The sequence below is a fragment of the Chiloscyllium punctatum genome, chromosome 29, assembly GCF_047496795.1.
Source record: "Chiloscyllium punctatum isolate Juve2018m chromosome 29, sChiPun1.3, whole genome shotgun sequence".
Classification (NCBI taxonomy): domain Eukaryota; kingdom Metazoa; phylum Chordata; class Chondrichthyes; order Orectolobiformes; family Hemiscylliidae; genus Chiloscyllium; species Chiloscyllium punctatum.
The window spans coordinates 1,023,319-1,032,358 of NC_092767.1; the positions used below are offsets into that span (position 1 = coordinate 1,023,319).

The following is a 9,040-nucleotide window of genomic DNA, read 5'->3' on the forward strand; positions in this document are numbered from 1 at the left end:
GAGCTTGGCTATTTTGTTTGGAGGGTGGATGAGCCTAACCGATCCAGAGATGATGGTTTTCCGGATATTTCCTGCCAATGACCATTCTTCTTGACACTTTCCCAAGTTCACCATCAAAGATTTTGGCTGAAGAAAAATACCTCACATATCGCATTACCCACTTTGCTCTCCAGCGAATCCAAAAACTGACAGCTCTTATCGGGGAACAGAATCAAAACTGAAAAGGCAGTACCATGATCAGACACACCGAAGCTGAAGTGCTGTCTGTGAGGCACTGTGAGTCGTCTCTGACATGAACTGCTCGCACAAATAACAGCGAGGCAATTCCAAACCTACTGGAGATTTAGTGTATTGCCAAGTCCCAAAAAGTGCTCAAGTATCATAAAACAAAACACAACAACGAACCATTAAAAGTGAACATTTCCAAGTATATCCGTGATTAAATTCGGCCATTAATGCGCCGGTGCCCCCATCTGATCGAGAGAGCCAATCACCTTTCTCCCTCACCTGGACAGTAATGAAGGAAATGAAAGCATAGCAACGTTTCACATCGCGATTGCCCACCTTTTCGCCACAACATCAAAAAACGGCGAACAGATTCAATGCAGGATCTTCTTTCGAAATAACGGTGAAATAACTATGTCTATTCACTTTCAGAGTAAACAGGGAACAACGCAAGTTGTCTGGAATATGAATAACCAACATAGACTACTTTGGTCCCAGATTCTACTGATGCACAGACTTTCACATGAAAAGGTACCTTGGGTGATTGCCCTACACCCAGAAATCTTCTGGCTGCCTTCTGTTTGCCCTGTCAGATTAAACTTGTGCTGCTCTAATCGAATTTGTAGTTCTTGCCATTTGTCCGCATTGCTACGAGGGATAGCTGGTCGTGGAAACTCGTGAATGCCACACAAATTCTTTGCCAAAATTGGATAGTCCCACAACGTGATTCGCAGTGCACAAACTTTGCAATGAGTATATGCCACACGGCAAGTTAAAACGCACGCTTCCATTTATTAAAGTAAGTTTCTAGGAACTGACAGCCAGATTCCTCCTTACACTCGGAATTATGACAACACATAAACCAACAGCCTCTCTCAGAGACAAGTGACCAATGCCCATCTTGTGCCGGACAAACGTAGTTGACAAGATTGCACGCAGGGACTGCACAGAAAACTATAGAGGAGAAGCAGACAGACGACTATCGAGCCGCATTCATGCAGTTCAGTTACCCTGTAAACCCCATGCACAGCTGTTCCTTGCAGGGACACACAGGGATCTGAGTGTCTCTGACTCCAGGACTTGGATCTCGGATTATATGACCGTCTGCAGCACTGGTTACTTCCTTGTGTGAGGTACCTCCCGATGGAACATATGTAACACAAGATAGTTTATTGAGAAATACATCCAAAATAGTACCCAAGAGACGTATTTCTGTTGTGTTTCTCGTCCTGTTCCGGAAATGACATCCAGCATTGCACTTATTGTGTGATTCCTGACGGTTTGGTGCATGCTTCCGTGATCGCATTGTGTGCAGTAACCTTCGTTTTAGCTGCAATTACGTGTGTTTGAAACCCAGGATCACCGGCCTCTATTTTGTTTTCCTCTTCTCGTGCGCAATTGCAATACAGTAAACGATCAATTAATATTGGAAAATGACATACACAGGCGTGTGAAAAGCCCAGTTTCCGTGGCAATTATGCAATGGTTAGAGATTACTTTGATTCAGGAGATAAGGATGGAAAGTGTGTTTGGGTAGAGATGAGGAACATTGAGGAAAGAGGAAACCAGCCGGTGTGGCTGACAAGAACACGAACAGTCAACACAGTGTTAAAAAAAAGTAGAGGAAAAAAAACCGCCTGTGAATGATAAAAGAAGGCAAGAATTATGGGAGACATTCATTTCCCTTCTTCCTCTCCTGTTTGAATTGGAAGAAACTTTGAAGAAAAACAATCAAAAAGTCATATTTGCCCATCGAACAACGTGCGCTGTACCTTGGTCATTGATTACTGTAGATTAGAATACTTACAATGTGCAAACAGGCCCTTCGGCCCAGCAACTCCACACCGACCCGCCCGAGACCAAATGCATTCCTCTCCTTTAACCCCGTCAATTTAGCACGGCGATTTCAACTAACCGGTACATTTTTGGACCGTGGGACAAAACCAGAGCAAGCGCACGCAGCCACGGGGACAACGTGCAAACTCCACACATTAAGTTCCTTGAGGCGGGAATTGACCCTGACTCTGTGGCATTGTGAAACAGCAGCGCTTACGATGGTGTCAGCGTGAGATGGGACTTATTTTCCTCTTTAATTGGGAAAAATCTCTGTCATTGTGAGCATCTGGAAAGATCGGTTCCTTCACCAGAAAAAGAAATGAATATGTAATTCAACTTTGTTTGTTTCATGTGAGTGTGCCTCTTGGGCCAGTGGCGTAATGGATACCGCGTCTAAATTCAGATCCGAAGATTGTAGGTTCAAGTCCTACCTGGTTCGAAGGGGTATGTCTGCCTTTAATCGTGATCCACGTTGACACTCCCCTGTGAAGTCCTGCTGGGCCTTTGCATCTGTACTTCCACATTTGGAACTTGCATTTGTCCTATTGTCCATTTCAAATTCCAGCCCACCACAACGAGACCTCTGTCGCTTTGGGGGTATCTTTCTGTGTGTCTCCCTTTGTGGGTGAAAATGAGCATGAGTTCCTCAAAAGAGTTCCAAGTCGTTGTGCAAGTGTCATACATTTACCCCATTATTGTGCCATTTAAGAACACAGGATAAAGTCATTGACATTTGCAATGGGAACATTAGAACACACGAGACTTTGGGCCAAAGTTGGAAACTGCGACTGGAATGATTGGCTCTCTGATGAGCCGCGATGCACACAGGTGGAATGGCCTTTTCCCACTTTGTAAATCTACGAAGACAAGTTGAAAATGTTCATAAAGTGTGTTTTATTTACACCAAATACGACAGTATCTATCGCCTTGTCTTGTTATTTACTTGTGAGGATTCCATACTCTCAGAACCGTGGCCCGGATCGTATTCCGGCTCATGGAATGCTGGTATTGTTCAGCTAACATGTCGGTGTACCAGTACTTCTGCCGATTTTCCGATGCTAGCAGGTCATTGGTTTTGTCCAAAACATTATGAACGTTAACATAATACGAATAGCTGCAGTTGCTGGAAATCTTAGCCAAAAACGAAAATTGATTGCGGAACGCAGAAAGACTGGCAACAGAAACATCGACTTTCCTGCTCCTCGGATGCTGCTGTGCTTTTCCAAAATTTTCTGATCTAAAATCAGGTTTCCAGCAACTGCAGTCCTCACTTTTGCCTAGTTCCTTCAGTGTCGCTGGTTCCCAATTCAAGAACTCCATCTCTAGCGGTTTCATGTCTGTACCTCCATGCTGTCGAGTTGAAGAGTGAAGAAAAGTAACTCACCCCCTCCATCTCTGGGGTAATTAGGGGCTGAAAGTGAATCGTATCACATTGAAGTGTATCTACAAGCGACTTAATCTCTGTCTTTTATTGGGAACCATCTCTTTCATTGTAACCATCAGGAAAGACCATTTCGTTCGCTAAAAAGAGAAATGAATATGTCACTAACCTTTGTTTGTTTCATGGCCAAGAATACTCAGATCAATAGCTCCCTTGATTACCTCTGCTGGTCATGTTCGCAAAGCGGTCTAGCAAATTGCCAAGTGTGATTTTCCTTTCAATAAATAATGTTGAACCGATTTTGCTGCAAATATCTTGTCCTAACTTTGTGCTTTTCTTCTTTTACATTGGTGTCTCGCACCTTACAAATGACAGCAAAGATATGAATGGAGATGGAAACATGTAACTCAAGTCAGCGGAAGCTTTCAATGAGATCACGGCTGATTTGGTCAATGCTCAGGGGGCGGTGCTGTCTGTAGTCATGGCCGAGTGGTTAAGGCGATGGATTAGAAATCCATTGGGGTTTCCCCACGTAGGTTCGAATCCTGCTGACTACGTTATGAACGCTTTCCTGCTGGAACTATTCAAAGTTCAGAAAGCCTGTTTTGCAAACCAGGCCTGTAATTTGATTAGACTTGAGAAACTCGAGTTCTTGAACGCTCTTTCAGAAGTGCTGCTTTTCATTAGATTCCTTTCATCCCTTGTCCTCTGTTCTCTGACTCTGGTCATTGGCAACACTTCCTCGTGCTCGTCAGAGTGCTCATTCCCCACCGCTCCCTCTCCCATCATTACAAACGACCGCAGGAAATTGCCACTTAACCATCTTTGTTCCAAAGTGAAACTCACCAGCCTAGGAACTCTCTCCACCAAACGGGACTTCTCATCCCTGGACATTGTGCAAGCCAGAGGATTGTGAAGAGTTACTGTGAAAATATTGTCAGTTGGCAGTTGGAAAAATGATTAGGAAGCAAACCATATAATTTAGGCTCCAGCTTTGGAAATCTTGAGAAACCCTTTGGGAAATGGAATCATAGGAGATACAAGAAGTGTAAATTGTCAGTCCGAGTAGAGGAAGGGACATTGACTCTGATCTTCTCGGCACAGGAACTGATCTGAGACATTGAAAGAATTCTCGCTCCCGTACGCGAGGAATACAAACTTCATCTGGACTGTGGGATAATGAAAAACTCTGGAACACTCAAGACAGTATCCAAATATTGACTGAGATCACTACAGTACGAGTACTATAGATGGGTCAGTTTTTGTCCACTGTGTGCGGGAGGGCTTCCTGACACAGTATGTAGACATGCCTTCAAGGGAAGAAGCCACTTTCGATTTAGTACTGGGTAGTGAGCCTGGCCAGGTTTTAGATTTGGAAGTAGGTGAGCACTGTGGAGACAGCGATCACAATTCTCTCAGGTTTACTTTCGTGATGGAAAGGGACAGGTGTACTCCACGGAGCAAGAGTTTCAGCTGGTGGAAGGGAAATCACGATGCAATGAGGTAAGATTTAGGAATCGTAGAGTGGGGGAGGAAACTGTAGGGGGTGAGCACATTAAAAATGTGGAGGTTATTCAAGGAAAAGCTCCTGTGTGTCCTAGATAAGTATGTACCTGTCAGGGAGGGAGTAAGATATAGAACGCGTGAGCCGTGCTTTACTAAGCTAGTGGAAACCCTGGTCAAGAAGAACAAGAAGTCTTATGTTAGGAGAAAACGTGAAAACTCAGTTCGAGCGCTCGAGGGTTCCAACGATACCAGGAAAGACCTAAAAAGAGAGCTGAGAAGAACCAGGAGGAGACATGAGAAGTTGTTGGCAGATAGGATCAGGGTTAAACCTAAGGCTTTCCATAGGTATGTGAGCACTAAAAGAATGACGAGAGTTAAATTTGGGACAATCAAGGATAATAGTGGGAAGTCGTATGTGGAGTAAGTGGAGATAGAGGAAGCACTAAATAAATATTTTTCGACAGAGTTCGCTATAGATAATGAAAATGTTGGCGAGGAAGATAGAGAGATACTTGCGTCTAGACCAGAAGAGATTGAGGTTCACATGGAAGAGATATTAGAAATACTGCAGAGTGTGAAAATAGATAAGTCAGCTGGGCCGGACGGGATCTATCTGATGTTGTTCAGCAAATGCACGACAGGAAGGTACAAATCAAGCTGATGCTAACAACGGCTCGTTTTGAGCCGCTAATTTGCAGTGAAGTGGCGGCGCCAATAAAAGGTGTCACGCAGCTCGTCTAATTCCACATCCTGAGCTCGAAATGACCAGATGTCTCTCGCAGAGTTTCGGCAGGGTCTTGCTTAGACGACACCATGACAGGTTTTCACTGGAGTGGATCATGAATTCGCGTCGGGACTGCGAATGAAACGATGGAAACTTCCAGCAGAGAAGGAGGCGACCCCGAAGCAGGCAGCTGAGGACAAATGTTTCTCCTTTGCCAGTGAAAGTCACTGCTTCACAAATTGGAAACTTCGAAGTGAAGCAGTGTTGGTGATTTTCTTCGCTGCTTGTTCACCTTTTTAATTCTGATTCCGTGAAAGTCAATGGCATTACATATCGACATTCTGCCAGCGGTGTGCGTGTCTGTTGGGCCAGTGGCGTAATGGATAACGCGTCTGACTTCGGATCAGAAAATTGTAGGTTCGAGTCCTACCTGGCTCGAGGGGAATGTCTGACTTTAACCGTGCCCCACGTTGACGCTCCCCTGTGATGTGCTGCCGGGACGTCGCTTCTGTGCTTCCACATTTGAAACTTGCATTTGTCCTATTATCCATTTCAAATTCCAGCTCACCACAACGGAGACCTCTGTCGCCTTGGGGGTATCTTTCTGTGTGTCTCCCTTTGTGGGTGAAAATGAGCATAAGTTCCTCAAAAGAGTTACAAGTCGCTGTGCAAAGGTCACACATCTGCCCCATTATTGTGCCATTTAAGAACACAGGATAAAGTCATTGACATTTGCACTGGGAACATTAGAACACACGAGACTTTGGGCCAAAGTTGGAAACTGCGACTGGAATGATTGGCTCTCTGATTAGCCGCGATGCACACAGGTGCAATGGCCTTTTCCCACTTTGTAAATCTACGAAGACAAGTTGAAAATAATCTGCAAGGAAAATGTTCATAAAGGGTGTTTTATTTACACCAAATACGACAGTATCTATCGCCTTGTCTTGTTATTTACTTGTGAGGATTCCATACTCTCAGAACCGTGGCCCGGATCGTATTCCGGCTCATGGAATGCTGGTATTGTTCAGCTAACATGTCGGTGTACCAGTACTTCTGCCGATTTTCCGATGCTAGCAGGTCATTGGTTTTGTCCAAAACATTATGAATGTTAACATAATACGAATAGCTGCAGTTGCTGGAAATCTGAGCCAAAAACGAAAATTGATTGCGGAACGCAGAAAGACTGGCAACAGAAACATCGACTTTCCTGCTCCTCGGATGCTGCTGTGCTTTTCCAAAATTTTCTGATCTAAAATCAGGTTTCCAGCATCTGCAGTCCTCACTTTTGCCTAGTTCCTTCAGTGTCGCTGGTTCCCAATTCAAGAAAATTGAAGAAAAGTAACTCACCCCCTCCATCTCTGGGGTAATTAGGGGCTGAAAGTGAATCGTATCACATTGAAGTGTATCTACAAGCGACTTAATCTCTGTCTTTTATTGGGAACCAACTCTTTCATTGTAACCATCAGGAAAGACCATTTCGTTCGCTAAAAAGAGAAATGAATATGTCACTAACCTTTGTTTGTTTCATGGCCAAGAATACTCAGATCAATAGCTCCCTTGATTACCTCTGCTGGTCATGTTCGCAAAGAGGTCTAGCAAATTGCCAAGTGTGATTTTCCTTTCAATAAATAATTTTGACTCAGTTTGCTGCAAATATCTTTTCCAAACATTGTGCTTTTCTTCTTTTACATTGGTGTCTCGCACCTTACAAATGACAGCAAAGGTATGAAAGGAGATGGAAGCATTTAACTCATCAAGTCAGCGGCAGCTTTCAATGAGATATCGGCTGATTTGGTCACTGCTCAACGATGCAGCTTTGTCTGTCGTCATGGCCGCGTGGTTAAGCTGAATGATGAGAAGTTCTTTGGGGTTTCCCCACGTCGGTTCGTGTCCTGCTGACGTACGTTGTGAATGCTTTCCCGCTGGAACAATTTCTACTCGATGTTCAGAACGCTTATCTTGCAAACCAGACCCGTAATTTGATTAGACTTGGGAAATTCGAGTTCTTCATCAGAAATGTTCTGTATTTAAAGCATTATCTCTAAGAATGACGAGAGTTAAATTTGGGACAATCAAGGATAATAGTGGGAAGTTTTGTGTGGAGTCAGAGGAGATAGGGGAAGCACTAAATTAATATTTTTCGACAGTGTTCGATATAGAAATGAAAACGTTGGCGAGGAAGATACAGAGATACTTGCGTCTAGTGTAGTAGAGATTGAGGTTCACAAGGATTAGGTAATAGAAATACTGAAGATTGTGAAAACAGACAAGTCCCCTGGGCCGGATGGGATCTGTCCTAGGAACCTTCTGGGAAGCAAGGGAAGACATTGATGAGCCTTTGGAATTGATCGTCAAATCATCGTTGTCTACAGGAATAGAGCCCGTGGAATGGAGCATAGCATATGTTGTTCTCTTGTGCAAAAGGTTTCGTAGAGACAACCCTGATAATTACAGACCAGTGAATTCACTGCAGTTGTTGGTAACGTGTTGGAAAAGGTTATTATAGATAGGATTTATGACCATCTCGCAAAGAATAATCTGATCAGGGACAGTCAGCACAGTTTTGTGATGGTTAGGCCTTGCTTAACGAATCTCGTTGACTTTTTTGACAAAGTGACCAAACAGGTAGATGACAGTAACCCGGTTGATGTGGTGTATATGGGTTTCAGCAAGTTGTTCGATAAGTTTCTCCACAATAGGCTTTTATACAAAATGTGGAGGAATGGAATTATGGGAGAGTTTCCAGCTTTGATCAGTAATTGGCTTGCCAACAGAAAACAGTGTTGTAGTTGATGTAACATGTTCTTCTTGGAGTTTAGGTCCTGGTGCCGTAACACAAGGGTTGGTGTTAGGTCCACTGCTGTTACATGAGATCTAACCTTGCCAATCAGTCTCCCATGGGAAACATTATTGAACACCTTACTGAAGACCGTATGGATCACATTTACTGCTCTGCCCTCATCAATCTTCTTTGTTACTTCTTCAAAAAAATTATCAAGTTTGTGAGACATGATTTCCCACGCACAAAGCCATGTTAATAATCTCGAATCAGTCCTTGCCTTTCCAAATACATGTACATTCTGTTCCTCAGGATTCCCTCCAACAATTAGAGTATTCTTGGCAGATGCAGTTTCATGTAGGGAATGCGAGGTCATATACTTTGTTGGGAAGAATCAAAAGACACACGAGTGTTAAAATCGATCGATAAAAAAAGAAGTGCGGTGCAGAGGAGTCTCAGTGTTCTTATACATGAAACGAACAAAGGTTAATCACATATTTATTTCTTGCTGGCAAAACAAAGCCTTTTCTGATGCTCACAATTAAAGAGATGGTTTGCAAGAAAATAGGAAAATTAAGTCACCAGT

The 9,040-nt window shown here is 43.5% G+C and overlaps 2 non-coding genes across 2 annotated transcripts; both read left to right on the forward strand.

Moving 5' to 3' along the window:
* Positions 1-3,917: 3,917 nt before the first annotated feature.
* trnas-aga (transfer RNA serine (anticodon AGA)) lies at positions 3,918-3,999 on the forward strand. Its single transcript has one exon. It is a non-coding gene; the product is annotated as a tRNA-Ser (tRNA).
* Positions 4,000-6,037: 2,038 nt separating this feature from the next.
* trnar-ucg (transfer RNA arginine (anticodon UCG)) lies at positions 6,038-6,110 on the forward strand. The gene has a single exon. It is a non-coding gene; the product is annotated as a tRNA-Arg (tRNA).
* Positions 6,111-9,040: the final 2,930 nt, after the last annotated feature.